General features: G+C 45.0%; 8 non-coding genes and 1 pseudogene across 8 annotated transcripts; all 9 read left to right on the top strand.

Annotated features, from left to right (window-relative positions):
- The first annotated feature begins 2,780 nt into the window (after window positions 1-2,780).
- LOC143012155 (5S ribosomal RNA) lies at window positions 2,781-2,899 on the top strand. The gene has a single exon (XR_012964994.1). It is a non-coding gene; the product is annotated as a 5S ribosomal RNA (ribosomal RNA).
- A 463-nt stretch (window positions 2,900-3,362) lies between these two features.
- LOC143012172 (5S ribosomal RNA) lies at window positions 3,363-3,481 on the top strand. The gene has a single exon (XR_012965010.1). It is a non-coding gene; the product is annotated as a 5S ribosomal RNA (ribosomal RNA).
- Window positions 3,482-10,856: 7,375 nt separating this feature from the next.
- Window positions 10,857-10,975, top strand: LOC143012164 (5S ribosomal RNA). Its single transcript, XR_012965002.1, has one exon. It is a non-coding gene; the product is annotated as a 5S ribosomal RNA (ribosomal RNA).
- Window positions 10,976-11,420: 445 nt separating this feature from the next.
- On the top strand, window positions 11,421-11,539 carry LOC143012147 (5S ribosomal RNA). Its single transcript, XR_012964987.1, has one exon. It is a non-coding gene; the product is annotated as a 5S ribosomal RNA (ribosomal RNA).
- A 245-nt stretch (window positions 11,540-11,784) lies between these two features.
- Window positions 11,785-11,903, top strand: LOC143012166 (5S ribosomal RNA). The gene has a single exon (XR_012965004.1). It is a non-coding gene; the product is annotated as a 5S ribosomal RNA (ribosomal RNA).
- A 460-nt stretch (window positions 11,904-12,363) lies between these two features.
- LOC143012199 (5S ribosomal RNA) lies at window positions 12,364-12,472 on the top strand (annotated as a pseudogene).
- Window positions 12,473-18,651: 6,179 nt separating this feature from the next.
- LOC143012174 (5S ribosomal RNA) lies at window positions 18,652-18,770 on the top strand. Its single transcript, XR_012965012.1, has one exon. It is a non-coding gene; the product is annotated as a 5S ribosomal RNA (ribosomal RNA).
- A 245-nt stretch (window positions 18,771-19,015) lies between these two features.
- Window positions 19,016-19,134, top strand: LOC143012163 (5S ribosomal RNA). The gene has a single exon (XR_012965001.1). It is a non-coding gene; the product is annotated as a 5S ribosomal RNA (ribosomal RNA).
- Window positions 19,135-19,379: 245 nt separating this feature from the next.
- Window positions 19,380-19,498, top strand: LOC143012165 (5S ribosomal RNA). Its single transcript, XR_012965003.1, has one exon. It is a non-coding gene; the product is annotated as a 5S ribosomal RNA (ribosomal RNA).
- Window positions 19,499-19,838: the final 340 nt, after the last annotated feature.

Below are 19,838 nucleotides of genomic sequence, written 5' to 3'. Positions count from 1 at the left end.
GCTCATAAACATTTTAAAAAACTTTTTTCAAAGATGGAGGTAAACTCTACAGACCACAGTGTTTTTGAAGGGATAGAAAAAAAATTAGGGGAAGAGGACAGAGCAGACTGTGATAAAAACATAACAGAGGAAGAATTGGAAAGAGCAATAAATGGTTTGAATAAGAACAAAAGTCCAGGGCTGGATGGGTTATCGGGGGAATTTTACATCACCTTTAAACAGGTGATAAAGCCAATTCTCCTGAGAATCTTTCAATGCATGGAGCGGGAGGGGAAAGCATCTGGGGACTTCTTCACGGGGCTAATCCGAGTGGTGTATAAGAATAAGGGTGACAAAGGTGATTTGGGGAATTATAGGCCAATTAGTCTGCTAAATACAGATTATAAAATACTGGCTAAAATCCTGGCAAACAGATTGAAGGAGGTGATAGGCACAGTGGTGAATCCCTGTCAGTGTTATGGTGTGGTAGGGAGAGACATTAGTGACATCATCTTATCGATCCAGGACATCTTTGACAAAATGAATCAGAAGGGAGGGCTGTACATAGGGGTTGATTTAGAGAAGGCGTTTGATAGGGTGGATCATGATTTTTTGTTTAAAACACTGGGAAAGATGGGTTTCGGGGAAGGTTTCACTAAATGGATTAGGTTAATATATAGGAATGCCATCAGTAGGGTGAAAATAAACGGGAGGTTAACTGAGAGCTTCGCTCTGGAGAGGTCAATCAGGCAAGGATGCCCGCTTTCAGCTATGTTATACTCCATAGCGGCAGAACCCTTGTCTGCCCTCATTAGGAGGGACCCAGGGATTTTGGGGATTGAAATGGAAGATAAAACGGACACAAAAATCTACCAGTACGCAGATGACATAAGTATTACGGTTAGGGATGAGAGGAGTGTAGACAGGGTGCTGCAGCATGTAGAGTGCTATGAGAGGGCATCTGGGGCCAAAATCAATGCGGAAAAAACCGAGCTAATGGGCTTTGGTGATGGTTTCGATTGTGTAAATAAATGGAATTTTGTAAAGAGAAATGAAATGGTGAAGGTTTTGGGTGTATACGTAGGTAAGAATCGAGATGCAGCAACAAAACAAACGTGGGGTGAAATAGAGGGAAAAATCAAAATGCGATTGGATTTCTGGTCCGGGAGGAAATTGAATCTAAGGGGTAAAGTGATAGTAACTAACGCCCTCCTCCTGTCCAAGTGTCAGTATGCGCTAAGAGTCTGTGAAATGCCGGACAGGGTAATAGGAAAGCTGAATGACATGATGAGTGCTTTCATCTGGAATAAAAAACAGCATTTGATAGCCAGGAAGGTGCTCATCAATGGGCAGAAGGAGGGCGGTTTGAAATTGGTGGACCTGAAAAGTAAAAAGCTTAGTGCACGGATTCGACTGTTAGGGAAATTTATGGGAAACGCAAAGATTTACGCGTGGCAGAAGTGCCTCGACTCTTGCCTACAGGGGTGGGATAATAGGGGAGTGTTTAATCTATGTAGGGAAACGGAGCAAAGGGAAAGAGCACAGGTTAATGCATTTACAGGGGAAATACTTGAAGCGTGGAATATTTTACTGGGGGATTTAAAGTTTAGATGTGAGACTGCGGAGCAGGTGTTACACCAACCAGTTTTCAGAAATCCGGCAATAAGGTGCCAGGGGAAGGTATTTTCAGGGAGGTACTTGGAGGAACTAGGTTTAAATCAGGTGAAGCACTTTATCCAAAGAGGTGGTGGATTTCTGCAGGAGGAAGTAATCCAGGAGGTCAGGGGAAGATTAGGGAAAGTGAGACCAATAGAAATCAAAAGACTATGCCAGAGAATTTTAGAGGGGTTACCTCGGAGCTGGGTGGCGCTGGTGAAGGGGAGGAGGGCAGAGAAGGCTCTGGAGTTGGTCAGTTTCTCCCTCATCCAAGGAGGGAAAGAGCATGACATACGATCAGTTAACTCCAAGATACTATATAGAGTGTTTTTGGGAAAGGAAAAGAAGAAAGCGGCAGCTGAGGAAGTATGGCTAAGGCAGTTCCATGGGCTTCAGAGGGAGCACATTTGGTCAGATCTAAATGTGAAGTTCATTTCATCAGAGTGCTTTGATACAAATTTCAGGCTCAGACACAATAGAATATTTGTCAATTTGGTGCTAAACCAGATAAATAGACTCAACAGCAAGGTTTGTGATATATGTGAGGTGGAAGTGGAGACATTTAGGCACTTTATTTTTGAATGTAAGGAGTTAAAAGTGTTTTTTGAGAAACTGGACCAATGCTTTCAAAAATGTAGAGTCACAATCACGGAAAAGGAAAGTTGGGAGAGGTTTTTTCTATTTGGGTATAAGGAAAGGAAAGCATGGGTGAACAAATGGCTTATCAATTACATTCTGAGTTATGCCAAACATGTCATTTCCCTCGGGAGAATAAAGTTGTATCTTATCTTATCTTATATGAAAGCATACATTCAGAAAATGAGTATTGCACATGGGCATAATATGAGAAGATTGAATGCACATGAGAAGTGAAGTACACAAGCCACTTTGTGACGATGATGATGATGATGATGATGATGATGATGATGAAAGTGAGCGTCAGAGATGTTAGTGGTCCCTCTTTATGTTCTATGTGATGATTATCAGTTTCATTAGGTAAGACTTCATTATCCAGAAATGTGTGTTTCTGATGAAGGCATCATGTAAATTGTGATATACATGAACTTGAGTGTAGTCATGTGTACACGGTGACTTGAACTGGTCCTGTCTCACCTATAAAGAGCCTCTGTGTGGCTGCTCTTCTCGTTTACGGCCATACCACTCTGAACACGCCCGATCTCGTGTGATCTCGGAAGCTAAGCAGCGTCGGGCCAGTTTAGTACTTGGATGGGAGACCGCTTGGGAATACCCGGTGCCGTAAGCATTTTGGCCCTCTGAGCAGCAGGCCTCACCTGGTCCTCCTCCCTCATGTTTCCCTCCCTCTGTCAACACCCAATGTCCCTCGGGAGAATAAAGCTGTATCTTATCTTATCTTATATGAAAGCATACATTCAGAAAATGAGTATTGCACATGGGCATAATATGAGAAGCTTGAATGCACATGAGAAGTGAAGTACACGAGCCACTGTGTGACGATGATGATGATGATGATGATGAAGATGATGATGATGAAAGTGAGCGTCAGAGATGTTAGTGGTCCCTCTTTATGTTCTATGTGATGATCATCAGTTTCATTAGGTAAGACTTCATTATCCAGAAATGTGTGTTTCTGATGAAGGCATCATGTAAATTGTGATATACATGAACTTGAGTGTAGTCATGTGTACACGGTGACATGAACTGGGTCTGTCTCACCTATAAAGAGCCTCTGTGTGGCTGCTCTCCTCGTTTACGGCCATACCACTCTGAACACGCCCGATCTCGTCTGATCTCGGAAGCTAATCAGCGTCGGGCCAGGTTAGTACTTGGATGGGAGACCGGCTGGGAATACCCTGTGCCGTAAGCATTTTGGCCCTCTGAGCAGCAGGCCTCACCTGGTCCTCCTCCCTCATGTTTCACTCCCTCTGTCAACACGCAATTTCTCTCGGGAGAATAAAGTTGTATCTTATCTTATCTGAAATGTTAGTGTTCTTCTGATGAAGGTGTTGCACACTTGAAGAAAGTAATACTCTCAACGGCGTGCTGGGAAAAGTTTTTCGTTTAATCCAAAGTTTCCACAATACAGCTCACTTCACCATTTACATCTCCCGCCTTCCGTTCTCAGTGGCTACTTCTTCTCTCTCTCACCGTTATGCAACTGCATTATATCCCAGTACTACAGCGCCACTTCTGGCCAAAACATGCAACAACATCGTAACAAAAGAAAATAAAAGGCCACAACTTAATGGAAAAGGGACCAAAGAAAAGACTAAATGGGGGGTATGTCACACTCTCCCCTGCTTAACTAAATGTCGTCCCGACATTTCCCGTCTCAGTTCATCCTGTTTAAGACAATTTGATCACTTCCAGGTTAGAGTCCATTATTCAAGACACATATCTAATGACAGATTTCACATCACACTTATCTCCCCTTAATGTCATGTGTTAAACAGAGGAAGTCATTGTGCACTATGACAACTATCTATTTACTCCGCTGTGTTCACGGGCAGCTTGTCTTGACTGGAATAGGCGTGACCTTTGACCTGTAGCGAAATCACATAGAATCTCACACTTCATATATTCTAATAACTCTTTCTTCATATCATTTCGTTATAAGAGTCTCTTTACATTTAGTCTTTTCAACCATACTCCTGTAAATACAATATCTTACAACCACCATTTCCTCTTCAGTTATATTTGTGCGATTCTAAATGTGAGAACTGACTTTGTGTGGGCCTATATAAACTAAAAGTATTTTTTTTCTTTTAAACAACACATTAACATTTTCCATCCATCATATGACTTTGACATGAACTAACAAATTGTATTCATCTTAAAACTGGATGGCTTGAACTTACAACTTTAAAGTGCATCATATAATCTCATAACTTTAATTCAATTAACTGTGGGCTGCCCCAACCTATCATATGCGAGTGTTTTGGGTGCAGGTCTATTTCTGAAAGGATATCGTCTCGCAGGTGGTGAAGATGATGGATACTCTTCTCCCTCATTGCTTGCGGTCTCCAGCTCAGCCTCTTCTATATCCTCACTCAGGCCTGCTGTCACAGTCACTTCATTTTCCAGTCCAGTCCCGATCTGTTCTTCTTGCTCTCTGTCCGTGTCTGATGTCCACAGGGTCTGTTCTCCCATCACATCGTCTCCCTCAGGTGCTGGTGTTGCAGCCCGTGGCTGAAACTCTGTAGCCTCTGGTCTGAGGTTCCTTCTGGTTTGTGCTGCGGAGTCTCCTTGGGGCCATCTGGACATGCATCGCCAGTCATCCTCTTCAGAGTCAGATGAACACTCGGGTTCTGCATTCTGTTTTGTCGGTGTTTTTTTCTCTTTGTGTGGTCTCTCACCTCTTTTCTTTTCAGGCTTGTGTGACTCAACTGGCAGGAAGTCACAGGGGAGCAGCAGATTTCGATGAAGCACTCTGGTGCGGCCCTGGCCATCCTCTGGTTGTACTTCATAAACTGGACTTTCTGGGTGTTTTCTCTTGACCACTACATGGACTTTGTCTTCCCAGAATGACCTGAGTTTTCCGGGTCCACCTCTTTCAGTCAAGTTCCTAATGAGAACTCTGCAGCCAGGATACAGCTCTGCACCTTGAACCTTCCGGTCATACAGGTTTTTCCCCCTCTCCCCGCTTGCCTTCGCAGCCTTGGAGGCTAACTGGTACGCCTCCTCCATCCTCTGTTTCCATTTCTTGGCATAGTCATCATGAGATGCACTGCCATCACTGTGGGGGGTTACTGAACATGATGTCAATAGGCAATCTGGGGTTACGACCAAAGAGCAGGTAATATGGTGCGTATCCAGTGGACTCATTGCGCGTGCAATTGTAGGCGTGTATTACTTTGGCAAGAGAATTCTTCCAATCTGCTTTAGCTTGGTCATCTAGGTTACGCAACATGGCCAGCAGGGTGCGGTTGAAGCGTTCCACTTGACCGTTCCCCTGGGGGTGGTACGGGGTGGTGCGAGAACCTTGGATGCCAGAGTATTTTTGGAGCTCTGCAAACAACTTATTCTCAAATTCTCTACCCTGATCATGGTGTAATTTCGTGGGGAAGCCGAATTTGAGGACAAAGTCACCGAATATCTTCTCAGCTGCAGTTCGAGCACTGTTGTTAGTACATGCATACTCTAGGTGCATGAAGTCAATTGAGACCAGCTCAAAGGGGTATGTTGTCACAATACTGGTAAGTGGTGCTCTTACTGCTTTCTGTGGTCTTTTCCGTTTCACACAGCTACAGACCTTGTTGATGTGATGCTCAACGTCTCTCTGCATATGAGGCCAAAAGAAACGCTCACGGATCAGATGGAGTGTCCGTTCAACGCCCAAGTGTCCCATCTCTTCATGCAGCTCTCTCAGGATGAGGGGACGGAACTTTGGAGGCACAACCAGTTGTGTGCGTGTTGCTGTCTGTCGCCGGAGAACATCCTCAGCATCAATCACCAACTTCGCTTTCTCCCTTGCAAACACTGCCAACTCACTGTGAGTGTCTTTCACCCTCGGCCACTGCTGTTGTGCGACCTGCTGTTTCACCTGCTTCAGCAGTAGATCCTCGTCTTGAGCGGCTCTCAGTGCTTGAGGGGCGATCTGCTTTGCTGCGTTCATCCGCGGCTCACTGCTCAGCTCTGCGATGGCTGTGGTGATGGTCACTGGACACAGCAACTGCTCTCTCTCCACCTGGTGAACTGACAACCCTTTGGAGACACTGGCCAAGATCTCAGACTGTATCTTTTGTGAACAGGTTAGCATATACTTCTCTATGTCAAGGGGCATTCTCGATAGCCCGTCTGCGTCAGAGTTAGACTTCCCTGGCCTGTACTTAATTGAAAATCGGAAGTCTGCCAATTCAGCCACCCATCTCAGCAACGTGGCATTCAATTTAGCTGTTGTCAGCACATATGTCAGAGGGTTATTATCTGTATATACTACAAACGATGGAGTGTAATACAAATAATCCCTAAACCTCTCGCATATAGCCCATTTCATTGCTAAAAACTCTAGCTTACCAGAATGTAGATGGTAATTCTTCTCTGGAGCAGAGAGTGTGCGGGAGCCATACGCAATGACCTTTAACCTTCCCTCCTGTTTTTGATAGAGCACCGCTCCAAGTCCATCCTGGGACGCATCACAATGCATAATGAACGGTTCTTCAAAGTTTGGGTAGCCCAGCACAGGAGGACTGGAGAGGTAATCTATCAGCTGACTGAGAACTGTACTGTGTTCTTCTGTCCACCTGATACGTTGATGTGAGGGTACCTGGCTTTGCTTTGTCTTTCTCACCCCAGCCTTCTGCTTCTTTGTGCCTTTAGGGGTCTCACTGCCTGGTATCTCAGCGCACAGCAGTGCATAGAGAGGCTTAGCTATGCGAGAGAAGTTTGGGATATAGGCTCGGTAGTATGAGATGAATCCTAGCACTTTCCGCACCTCACCCACTGTCGCTGGCTTCCTCTGCTTCATCTCTTGCACTGGGGCTACTTCTGCAGGATCCATTGTGTAGCCTTCCTTCGATACGATCTTTCCCAGAAATCTGACCTGGTTCTTAAAGAGCTCACATTTCTTTGCAGTCAATTTCATCCCGTGCTGTTGGTAGCGCTGAAGCACTTTTCTCACATCTTTCAGGTGATTATCAAATGTTTGGCTATGAACCAGATTATCGTCTAGATATGGCTCGCAAATTTCATCTCTGAGTCCAGATAGACACTCCTCCATGCTGCGCTGGAATTCGGAGGGTGCTGTAGACAAGCCAAAAGGGATTCGGATCCACTCATATAGGCCCCAGGGTGTTATTAAAGCTGTGAGTGGTCTACTACTTTCTTCCACGAACCCCTGATGGTAGGCCTTGCCTTGATCTAACACTGAAAACCATGCACTCCCATGTAAACTATCTAGCATATCTTGAATGCGGGGAATAGGGTGGCGATCTGGCAGAGACTTACGGTTGAGTTCTCTGTAGTCACAGCACAGACGGAGGTTCCCATCTTTTTTCCGCACACAGACAATGGGAGATGAGTAATGTGACCTAGATTTTTGGATCCAGCCCCTATTTAACAAGTCTTCTAAGTACTGTTTTACTTCTTTGTGAAGTGGCTTAGGCACAGACACATAGGTACGTCTTACCGGTGTTGTATCTGTGAGTCTGATTTTCAGTTGTAGGGAAGGGATGTATCCCACATCATCATCGTCTCTGGCGAACGCTCTGCATTCCTCCCTCAACATCTGCTTCACTTGTCGCTGCTGAGCAAGGGGGAGGTGAATCAGTGTGATTGGTGGGTCCCACCTTTCCTCGTCCACCGCTGTCCTTCCATCAGGCTCAGGCTCATCTGACCTCTGGACGTTCAACTGGAGAAGCTGGTCGGGGAGTGACTGGCTTGGCGTCCACTGGATAGACAGCTTTGACCAGTTGAACCTGCCCCAACACTGTGCGTGGGCTCAGGGTGACATCATGACAGGTGTAATTGGTGATGGGCAGTGCTATGCGAGAATATGTCCCTTCGCTAAGAGTCATCATGCTCTCTGACATACTCAGGCCATCTGGCCAGGGGGCATGTTCATCAGGCAGAAAAAGGGCTTCTTGACTGGACAGTAGAGGACCTGTTCTCACAGCACATTTTATAGTTCTCACCTGACCTGCTGGGATCACTTCCTTCTGCCTGCCCACTCTCACTAGGCCGTCACTGCACTCAGGGTCACTGTTTTGAATAATTTTCACTAACATTTCAGTCTTTTTACAGCTAAAAGAGAAAGCTGTGCTCACAGCCTGTGTTATTACTTCATGTGGACCCTCCACACCATTCTTTAACAACAGTTCAATTACATTGTAACCAATGATTGGCTCTTCTGCTGCTCCTTTCTCACCTGTCACGAGCATGGGCACCTGAAGCGTGAACTCTGGAGCATGTGATGGGTCTAGGTGGAACGTGACCTCCACCCAGCCTAGGAAAGGGATGTCGGTCTGGTTGACAGCTTTCCCCACAAAAGGACCAGGGCCGAGGAGTTCTTCAGTGCTCCGTACCTTCACCTCTGGGATGCAGTTCTTCCTCCAAGTCTCATTGATAAGGCAGACTTGCGATCCAGTGTCCCATAAGGCTTGAGTCTTCACCCCATCTAGGTAGCAACTCACCATGCACTTCTTTCCAATAAGTCTCAGCAGCTGTGAATGGTGACGAGGGGAGATGTGGCTAATATAAGCAGAACCTGCCAATCTTCCACCTGGGGAACACCTTTCTGCTCGCAGTCTCTCTTCTAATTGTACAATGCTTTCTCTAAGAATAGTAGGGGTGTTGAGTGACCTGCTATGCTGTTCTTGAGTGTCAGGGGAGGTACATTCTACAGTCTGTCCTTTGATATTAGCTGAATCAGTGTTGCCTCTTGAGTTCCTTTGGCCTCTGCATCCTCTTGAGAGGTGTCCACTCAGGCCACATTTGAAGCAGTGGTCACACTGTTCCTCTTCACCCCGGTCTTGACATCCTCTGCATGCCCTCTTCCCTCTGTTTTGGAACTGGTGAGATGGTCGTGCTGAGTACTGAACATTCTTCCTCAGCTCAGCCACTTCCTCTCTCAGCTGTTTCACTGCATCCATCAGTTCAGTTTCTGAAGAGCTTTTTGGAGTTTTTATCTTCTGACTTTTAACACTGGCCTTGACTGAAGTGCTGTGTTCAGATGGCTGGTCATTGTCTGTTTCCCTGTCACTATACAGCTGGTAAGTAGTTGTTTCTGTTTTTAGCTCATTTATTCTGGCTGGCTTATTTGGGATACTTTTCTTCAATTTCTGCTGTGTCTCCCAATCAACAGCAGCAGCATCATTCATTTTCTCTATCAATATCTCGTCAGTCACTCCTAGATCATCTAGGTGAGGTTTCAGCTGCATTTTAACATTATCACTCAGTAGTCCTGTACTGACTGACCTAAGAAACTTTTTCTGAATGAGGTCTGGGCTATACTGTACATCTGAGCTGGCATCTTCTGCAGCCGCCAGTAGCTTCTCTTTGAGTTCAACTGCACGAAAAAGAAAATTCTGAGGGGATTCTTTTGCATCTTGAGTTATGTTAATGAGTCTGTGGAACATATCTGTAGTGTTGTTTTCTTTGAAATGGGCTTTAAGAATCGTCTTCAACTGCACGAGTGTCAAATTATTTTTGGCTTCCAGCATATCACGTAAACTGAGCCCTGGTGTAGCAGCTTTTACTATGGCTTCAACAATTTCTACATCACTGTGGCCTTTACGTTTTTCAGAGTCTATTTGGTACATGAGGTTAGTGTATGATAACTTGTCTTTCTGCCCCAATTCACCTATCTGGCCATTAATCCGAAACTCGCGTCTGATAACCACTTCAGGGGCTCTGGAGAATGGGAGTTCTGGCGGGCTAGCCGTCCTGTTCATTTTTTCCCGAAGCCGACTCATTTCCTCCTCGAGCATTTTGGTCGACGTCTGGAATGTCAACTGCATTTCAGCATACTGTTTTTGTAGCTTTTGTAGCTCCTCTTCATTTTTATCATACCTCTCTGGTTTGGGCGCGTTTTCTCTCAATCGCTTAGCTGTAGCTAACAACTCTTGCCCAAATGTCTCTGCTACATCTTGTTCCTCCACTTCAAAAGCATTCTCTACTGACTCATTAATTGCTCGGATCAACGTGTGTTTCTTCTCCTTGTCTGATGAAACTTTAGCTCGGATACACACTTCTTTTAGCTGTTCCACGTTTAGCCGACACAGTAGCTCCGTTAGCTGATCCTGTAACTGCTCCAGCTCCATTTTGCGTGTTCCAACGTTCGTTCTTTTTTTTTTTCTTCAGACTTCTTTTTTGTATCACGTTGAGTCCCTGTTCGGGCGCCAATTTTGTTGCACACTTGAAGATAGTAATACTCTCAACGGCGTGCTGGGAAAAGTTTTTCGTTTAATCCAAAGTTTCCACAATACAGCTCACTTCACCATTTACATCTCCCGCCTTCCGTTCTCAGTGGCTACTTCTTCTCTCTCTCACCGTTATGCAACTGCATTATATCCCAGTACTACAGCGCCACTTCTGGCCAAAACATGCAACAACATCGTAACAAAAGAAAATAAAAGGCCACAACTTAATGGAAAAGGGACCAAAGAAAAGACTAAATGGGGGGTATGTCACAAAGGCATCATGTAAATTGTGATATACATGAACTTGAGTGTAGTCATGTGTACACGGTGACTTGAACTGGGTCTGTCTCACCTATAAAGAGCCTCTGTGTGGCTCCTCTCCTCGTTTACGGCCATACCACTCTGAACACGCCTGATCTCTTCTGATCTCAGAAGCTAAGCAGCGTCCGGCCAGGTTAGTACTTGGATGGGAGACCGCCTGGGAATACCCGGTGCCGTAAGCATTTTGGCCCTCTGAGCAGCAGGCCTCACCTGGTCCTCCTTCCTCATGTTTCACTCCCTCTGTAAACACGCAATTTCCCTCGGGAGAATAAAGTTGTATCTTATCTTATCTTATATGAAAGCATACATTCAGAAAATGAGTATTGCACATGGTCATAATATGAGAAGATTGAATGCACATGAGAAGTGAAGAACACGAGCCACTGTGTGACAATGATGATGATGAGGATGAAAGTGAGCGTCAGAGATGTAAGTGGTCCCTCTGTATGTTCTATGTGATGATTATCAGTTTCATTAGGTAAGACTTCATTATCCAGAAATGTGTGTTTCTGATGAAGGCATCATGTAAATTGTGATATACATGAACTTGAGTGTAGTCATGTGTACACGGTGACTTGAACTGGGTCTGTCTCACCTATAAAGAGCCTCTTGGTGGCTGCTCTCCTCGTTTACGGCCATACCACTCTGAACACACCCGATCTCGTCTGATCTCGGAAGCTAAGCAGCGTCGGGCCAGGTTAGTACTTGGATGGGAGACCGCCTGGGAATACCCGGTGCAGTAAGCATTTTGGCCCTCTGAGCAGCAGGCCTCACCTGGTCCTCCTCCCTCATGTTTCACTCCCTCTGTGAACACGCAATTTCCCTCGGGAGAATAAAGTTGTATCTTATCTTATCTGAAATGTTAGTGTTCTTCTGATGAAGGCATCATGTAAATTGTGATATACATGAACTTGAGTGTAGTCATGTGTACACGGTGACTTGAACTGGGTCTGTCTCACCTATAAAGAGCCTCTGTGTGGCTGCTCTCCTCATTTACGGCCATACCACTCTGAACACGCCCGATCTCGTCTGATCTCGGAAGCTAATCAACGTCGGGCCAGGTTAGTACTTGGATGGGAGACCACCTGGGAATACCCGGTGCCGTAAGCATTTTGGCCCTCTGAGCAGCAGGCCTCACCTGGTCCTCCTCCCTCATGTTTCACTCCCTCTGTCAACAACCAATGTCCCTCGGGAGAATAAAGTTGTATCTTATCTTATCTTATATGAAAGCATACATTCAGAAAATGAGTATTGCACATGGGCATAATATGAGAAGATTGAATGCACATGAGAAGTGAAGTACACGAGCCACTGTGTGATGATGATGATGATGATGATGATGATGATGATGATGAAAGTGAGGGTCAGAGATGTTAGTGGTCCCTCTTTTTGTTCTATGTGATGATTATCAGTTTCATTAAGTAAGACTTCATTATCCAGAAATGTGTGTTTCTGATGAAGGCATCATGTAAATTGTGATATACATGAACTTGAGTGTAGTCATGTGTACACGGTGACTTGAACTGGGTCTGTCTCACCTATAAAGAGCCTCTGTGTGGCTGCTCTCCTAGTTTAAGGCCGTACCACTCTGAACACGCACAATCTCGGAAGCTAAGCAGCGTCGGGCCAGGTTAGTACTTGGATGGGAGACCGCCTGGGAATACCCGGTGCCGTAAGCATTTTGGCCCTCTGAGCAGCAGGCCTCACCTGGTCCTCCTCCCTCATGTTTCACTCCCTCTGTCAACACGCAATTTCCCTCGGGAGAATAAAGTTGTATCTTATCTTATCTGAAATGTTAGTGTTCTTCTGATGGAGGCATCATGTAAATTGTGATATACATGAACTTGAGTGTAGTCATGCGTACACGGTGACTTGAACTGGGTCTGTCTCACCTATAAAGAGCCTCTGTGTGGCTGCTCTCCTCGTTTACGGCCATACCACTCTGAACACGGAAGTAAGAGGAGGTGTGTGTGAGCTCCAGGCGTGCGTGTATTTTGACTGATCCTGTGCGGCAATTTTGATTTTGAGTTTGAACTGTGGCGTTTCTTTAAGCCCAGATTTTTTCGTTTCTTTGATAGCTCGGTTTTTGGAGCCACCCCCAGCAGTTTTGACTGTCTGGGGGACACTTTAAGTTATTTATATGTTTGTTTGGTTTGTGTTTTCCTGATGGAAAATAGTTTATACTGTGCTCCAAGTATGGTGAGAACCAGAGGAAAGGGAGCCAGAGTCGCTGCACCGGGCCCGGACCGGACGGCCGAGGCAAACGAGCCGATGGTGAAAGACGATCGGGCGTACAGGACCGTGGACGGTCAGAATATGACGGGAGAAATGGAGGACACACGTGCGGTGACAGCTCCTGACGTAGCCGGAAATGCGGAAGGAGGAAGAGGGCAGGAGAGAGAAATCATCAGAGAGGAAGAGATACGGATTATTAAGGATAAAGCTGAAGAGTTTCAGCAAAATTTAACGCTCGCCCTGGAGCTGATTGGAGAAGATAAAGTGACCGCAATGGAGCTGATCCAGGCAATACAAGACACTTGTGGGAAAATCATCGCCTGCCGGTACACGGGCAGAAATAAATATGAGATCACAATGAATCACCCGAAGGGGAAAGAAAGACTATTGGACGGCATAAAAATTGGACAGACCGCGATCATGTCCAAGGAGTTATGTAATGATGAGCTGGTGGTCTCGTTTCTGGGGCTGCCGGCGTATATCACGGACAGCGTCATTCTGGGCAAGCTGAACAGCTGGGGAGTGAGTGCAGTATCCCCGATCATCAGGAGAATGTGGCCGGGAACTAGAATTGCTGACGGAACAAGATACGTGAAAGTTAAATTCACGGAGACGGTCCAATCACTTCCATATTCGACCAAGTTTGAGACGGCTTTTGGAGCAGAGTTCTTCAGAGTTTTGCACGACAAACAGGTGAAAGTGTGCAGACAGTGCATACAGACTGGTCATATCCTGAGGGACTGTCCAGATTTCCTTTGTAGAAAATGTGGAGAGCAGGGGCACTATGCAAGGGAGTGCATGGGCAGAGGGAACAAATGCCAGAGCTGCAAAAAGGAGAGCAGCAGATGTGTTTGTGAGGACGTTGATCATGCTCCAGGGACGGGAGGAAAGCAACGTGAGGAGCAGGAAGAATCGAGAGAGAATATCTCTGAGAGGGAGGAGACCGAGAAGGATCGTGCGGAGGGGGAAGCGGAGAAAGGAAGAGACATACTGGAGTCGGACGGAGAGCAAGGAATGGAGGTGAGAGGATCGACAGCTGAGGTGCCGGGACATGGAGACGCAGCAGAGGGGCAGAGTGTGGATACATCGGAGAGAAAGGAGAGGAAGGTGAAAATTGTTCAACTTCAGCGGCCCCCAGAATCAGACTCAGAGATATGCTTGACGGGGTCTCAAGAGTCGGGGAACTCGGAGTCTGATATGGACCTCAGAAACAGCCAGGAGCTGGGGAAGAGAAGACTGCAATGGATGCTGAAGACAAGGGGATCAAAAAGAGGAAAAAGTAAGACGTGGGCCTGATTTATCTCTATGTATTTACAATGTTAAAAATACTATCGCAAAACACAAACGGCTTAAGATGTATTAACAAGATGCGAGATGTTTTAAGGGTGGATACTTTTGACATCCTCTGTGTACAAGAGACTAAGTGGACAAGGGAGTGGAGAAGCTATCTGAGGGATACATGGGCTGGAAAAGTGTGGGCAAACAACGGTGTAAATGGACGAGCCGGAGTCGCTATTTTTGCTAAAGGAGATAAGATCCAAAATGTTAAGGAAATAGTGAAGGATGATGAGGGAAGGGTGATCGGTATTGAATTTATTTACAGGAATGTGCTTTACAAACTTTTGAATATTTATGCACCGAATGAGGACAACAAGCGTGGAATTTTCTTTGATCAACTAAAACCGCATTTGGGAGGGAACATTTGTGTAGTGGGGGATTTTAACTGTGCACTTACGAGGTTGGATATATCAAGCAACAATACATACAAAAGTGATATAAGTAGGAAATCGCTAAATGAGCTTTTTGACTATTTCAACCTGGTAGATCTGTGGAGGGTGCGCAATATGGGAGAAAGGGGCTTTTCCAGACGACAGACGGTTCTGGGGAAACTTAAACAGTCCAGGATTGACTTATGTCTATTAGCATCTGGGCTGGAAAAAAAGATTTCAAAATGCTGGTATGAGTTCACAGGGTTTAGCGATCATGCAAGGTTATGGGTGGAGCTGGGGGAGAAAGAGCACAAAGGTGGAGGGTTATGGTGTTTAAATAACAGTGTTTTGCTGGATGGAAAATATAGGGAGAAAGTTGAAAATCTACTGAAAGAAAGAAAAAGAGAACTGCAGGGTGAGGGTTGTATAAATATGGGGGAGTGGTGGGAGGAGGTGAAATTGCACATCAAAAAAGTGACAATAAACTATTGTAAAAATAAAATGGAGAAGGAAAGAAGGACTGAGTATAGTTTAAGAGACCAGATTAATAAAGAGCTGGAAAGGTCGATTGCAGAGGAAAACTTCAACAATCTAAAATATCTCATGCTGAGAAAACAATTAGATGAGCTTGAGAAGAAACGGAGCAGAGGGGCAGCTATCAGATCAAGGATGAAGGATATTTTAGAAGGGGAAAAGAATACAAGTTTCTTTTTAGGGCTTGAAAAAAGACAGCAAAAGAAAGCTCATCTGCAAAACCTGAAAAATGAAGAGGGTAAGACAATGGAGAAGACAGGGGAAATGCTGGAGGTGGCTCATAAACATTTTAAAAAACTTTTTTCAAAGATGGAGGTAAACTCTACAGACCACAGTGTTTTTGAAGGGATAGAAAAAAAATTAGGGGAAGAGGACAGAGCAGACTGTGATAAAAACATAACAGAGGAAGAATTGGAAAGAGCAATAAATGGTTTGAATAAGAACAAAAGTCCAGGGCTGGATGGGTTATCGGGGGAATTTTACATCACCTTTAAACAGGTGATGAAGCCAATTCTCCTGAGAATCTTTCAATGCATGGAGCGGGAGGGGAAAGCATCTGGGGACTTCTTCACGGGGCTAATCCGAGTGGTGTATAAGAATAAGGGTGACAAAGGTGATTTGGGGAATTATAGGCCAATTAGTCTGCTAAATACAGATTATAAAATACTGGCTAAAATCCTGGCAAACAGATTGAAGGAGGTGATAGGCACAGTGGTGAATCCCTGTCAGTGTTATGGTGTGGTAGGGAGAGACATTAGTGACATCATCTTATCGATCCAGGACATCTTTGACAAAATGAATCAGAAGGGAGGGCTGTACATAGGGGTTGATTTAGAGAAGGCGTTTGATAGGGTGGATCATGATTTTTTGTTTAAAACACTGGGAAAGATGGGTTTCGGGGAAGGTTTCACTAAATGGATTAGGTTAATATATAGGAATGCCATCAGTAGGGTGAAAATAAACGGGAGGTTAACTGAGAGCTTCGCTCTGGAGAGGTCAATCAGGCAAGGATGCCCGCTTTCAGCTATGTTATACTCCATAGCGGCAGAACCCTTGTCTGCCCTCATTAGGAGGGACCCAGGGATTTTGGGGATTGAAATGGAAGATAAAACGGACACGAAAATCTACCAGTACGCAGATGACATAAGTATTACGGTTAGGGATGAGAGGAGTGTAGACAGGGTGCTGCAGCATGTAGAGTGCTATGAGAGGGCATCTGGGGCCAAAATCAATGGGGAAAAAACCGAGCTAATGGGCTTTGGTGATGGTTTCGATTGTGTAAATAAATGGAATTTTGTAAAGAGAAATGAAATGGTGAAGGTTTTGGGTGTATACGTAGGTAAGAATCGAGATGCAGCAACAAAACAAACGTGGGGTGAAATAGAGGGAAAAATCAAAATGCGATTGGATTTCTGGTCCGGGAGGAAATTGAATCTAAGGGGTAAAGTGATAGTAACTAACGCCCTCCTCCTGTCCAAGTGTCAGTATGCGCTAAGAGTCTGTGAAATGCCGGACAGGGTAATAGGAAAGCTGAATGACATGATGAGTGCTTTCATCTGGAATAAAAAACAGCATTTGATAGCCAGGAAGGTGCTCATCAATGGGCAGAAGGAGGGCGGTTTGAAATTGGTGGACCTGAAAAGTAAAAAGCTTAGTGCACGGATTCGACTGTTAGGGAAATTTATGGGAAACGCAAAGATTTACGCGTGGCAGAAGTGCCTCGACTCTTGCCTACAGGGGTGGGATAATAGAGGAGTGTTTAATCTATGTAGGGAAACGGAGCAAAGGGAAAGAGCACAGGTTAATGCATTTACAGGGGAAATACTTGAAGCGTGGAATATTTTACTGGGGGATTTAAAGTTTAGATGTGAGACTGCGGAGCAGGTGTTACACCAACCAGTTTTCAGAAATCCGGCAATAAGGTGTCAGGGGAAGGTATTTTCAGGGAGGTACTTGGAGGAACTAGGTTTAAATCAGGTGAAGCACTTTATCCAAAGAGGTGGTGGATTTCTGCAGGAGGAAGTAATCCAGGAGGTCAGGGGAAGATTAGGGAAAGTGAGACCAATAGAGATCAAAAGACTATGCCAGAGAATTTTAGAGGGGTTACCTCGTAGCTGGGTGGCGCTGGTGAAGGGGAGGAGGGCAGAGAAGGCTCTGGAGTTGGTCAGTTTCTCCCTCATCCAAGGAGGGAAAGAGCATGACATACGATCAGTTAACTCCAAGATACTATATAGAGTGTTTTTGGGAAAGGAAAGAAGAAAGCGGCAGCTGAGGAAGTATGGCTAAGGCAGTTCCATGGGCTTCAGAGGGAGCACATTTGGTCAGATCTAAATGTGAAGTTCATTTCATCAGAGTGCTTTGATACAAATTTCAGGCTCAGACACAATAGAATATTTGTCAATTTGGTGCTAAACCAGATAAATAGACTCACCAGCAAGGTTTGTGATATATGTGAGGTGGAAGTGGAGACATTTAGGCACTTTATTTTTGAATGTAAGGAGTTAAAAGTGTTTTTTGAGAAACTGGACCAATGCTTTCAAAAATGTAGAGTCACAATCACGGAAAAGGAAAAATGGGAGAGGTTTTTTCTATTTGGGTATAAGGAAAGGAAAGCAGGGGTGAACAAATGGCTTATCAATTACATTCTGAGTTATGCCAAACATGTCATCAGACTTCGGAGAAACTATTCACATTTCGAGGACAAAAAAGTGAACATCTGGAGTTTTTTCTGTAACTTAATGAATAGGAATGTGAGTCTGCTGTGGGATGGTGGGGACAAGAATTTCAAACAAAAGGTGCTGGAAGATAACTGTCTATTTGTGTGTGGAAATCAGGGTGGGGTGCAAATGTCAATAGGTCAAGGGTGAGGGGTGATGGGTGAAGGAAAAAAAAAAAAAGAAAAAAAAAAAAGATGTGATGAATGGTGTTATGGATTGTTGGAAATAATTTGATTTGATTTGAAATGACTTGTATTTACTTGTGTAAAATGTATTTGTAAAAATATTTATTTTTTGATAATAAAAGAGAAAAAAAAACAAACACGCCCGATCTCGTCTGATCTCAGAAGCTAAGCAGCGTCGGGCCAGGTTAGTACTTGGATGGGAGACCGCCTGGGAATACCCGGTGCAGTAAGCATTTTGGCCCTCTGAGCAGCAGGCCTCACCTGGTCCTCCTCCCTCATGTTTCACTCCCTCTGTGAACACGCAATTTCCCTCGGGAGAATAAAGTTGTATCTTATCTTATCAGAAATGTTAGTGTTCTACTGATGAAGGCATCATGTAAATTGTGATATACATGAACTTGAGTGTAGTCATGTGTACACGGTGACTTGAACTGGGTCTGTCTCACCTATAAAGAGCCTCTGTGTGGCTGGTCTCCTCGTTTACGGCCATACCACTCTGAACACGCCCAATCTCATCTGATCTCGGAAGCTAAGCAGCGTCGGGCCAGGTTAGTACTTGGATGGGATACCGCTTGGGAAAACCCGGTGCTATAAGCATTTTGGCCCTCTGAGCAGCAGGCCTCACCTGGTCCTCCTCCCTCATGTTTCACTCCCTCTGTCAACACGCAATTTCCCTCGGGAGAATAAAGTTGTATCTTATCTTATCTGAAATGTTAGTGTTCTTCTGATGAAGGCATCATGTAAATTGTGATATACATGAACTTGAGTGTAGTCATGTGTACACGGTGACTTGAACTGGGTCTGTCTCACCTATAAAGAGCCTCTGTGTGGCTGCTCTCCTCGTTTACGGCCATACCACTCTGAACACGCCCGATCTCGTCTGATCTCGGAAGCTAATCAGCGTCGGGCCAGGTTAGTACTTGGATGGGAGACCCCCTGGGAATACCGGGTTCCGTAAGCATTTTGGCCCTCTGAGCAGCAGGCCTCACCTGGTCCTCCTCCCTCATGTTTCACTCCCTTTGTCAACACGCAATTTCCCTCGGGAGAATAAAGTTGTGTCATTTCTTATCTGAAATGTTAGTGTTCTTCTGATGAAGGCATCATGTAAATTGTGATATACATGAACTTGAGTGTAGTCATGTGTACACGGTGACTTGAACTGGGTCTGTCTCACCTATAAAGAGCCTCTGTGTGGCTGCTCTCCTCGTTTACGGCCATACCACTCTGAACACGCCCGATCTCGTCTGATCTCGGAAGCCAAGCAGAGTCTGGCCAGGTTAGTACTTGCATGGGAGACCGCCTGAGAAAACCCGGTGCCGTAAGCATTTTGGCCCTCTGAGCAGCAGGCCTCACCTGGTCCTCCTCCCTCATGTTTCACTCCCTCTGTCAACACCCAATGTCCCTCGGGAGAATAAAGTTGTATCTTATCTTATCGTATATGAAAGCATACATTCAGAAAATGAGTATTGCACATGGGCATAATATGAGAAGATTGAATGCACATGAGAAGTGAAGTACACGAGCCACTGTGTGACGATGATGATAATGATGATGATGATGATGATGAAAGTGAGCGTCAGAAATGTAAGTGGTCCCTCTGTATGTTCTATGTGATGATTATCAGTTTCATTAGGTAAGACTTCATTATCCAGAAATGTGTGTTTC

Source organism: Genypterus blacodes, unplaced genomic scaffold, assembly GCF_046128005.1.
Source record: "Genypterus blacodes isolate CSIRO-AG114 ecotype Tasmania unplaced genomic scaffold, CSIRO-AGI_Gbla_v1 ptg000141l_1, whole genome shotgun sequence".
Lineage (NCBI taxonomy): Eukaryota > Metazoa > Chordata > Actinopteri > Ophidiiformes > Ophidiidae > Genypterus > Genypterus blacodes.
Note: the sequence above shows the minus strand (reverse complement) of the source record. Positions and strands in the feature narration are given on the sequence as shown.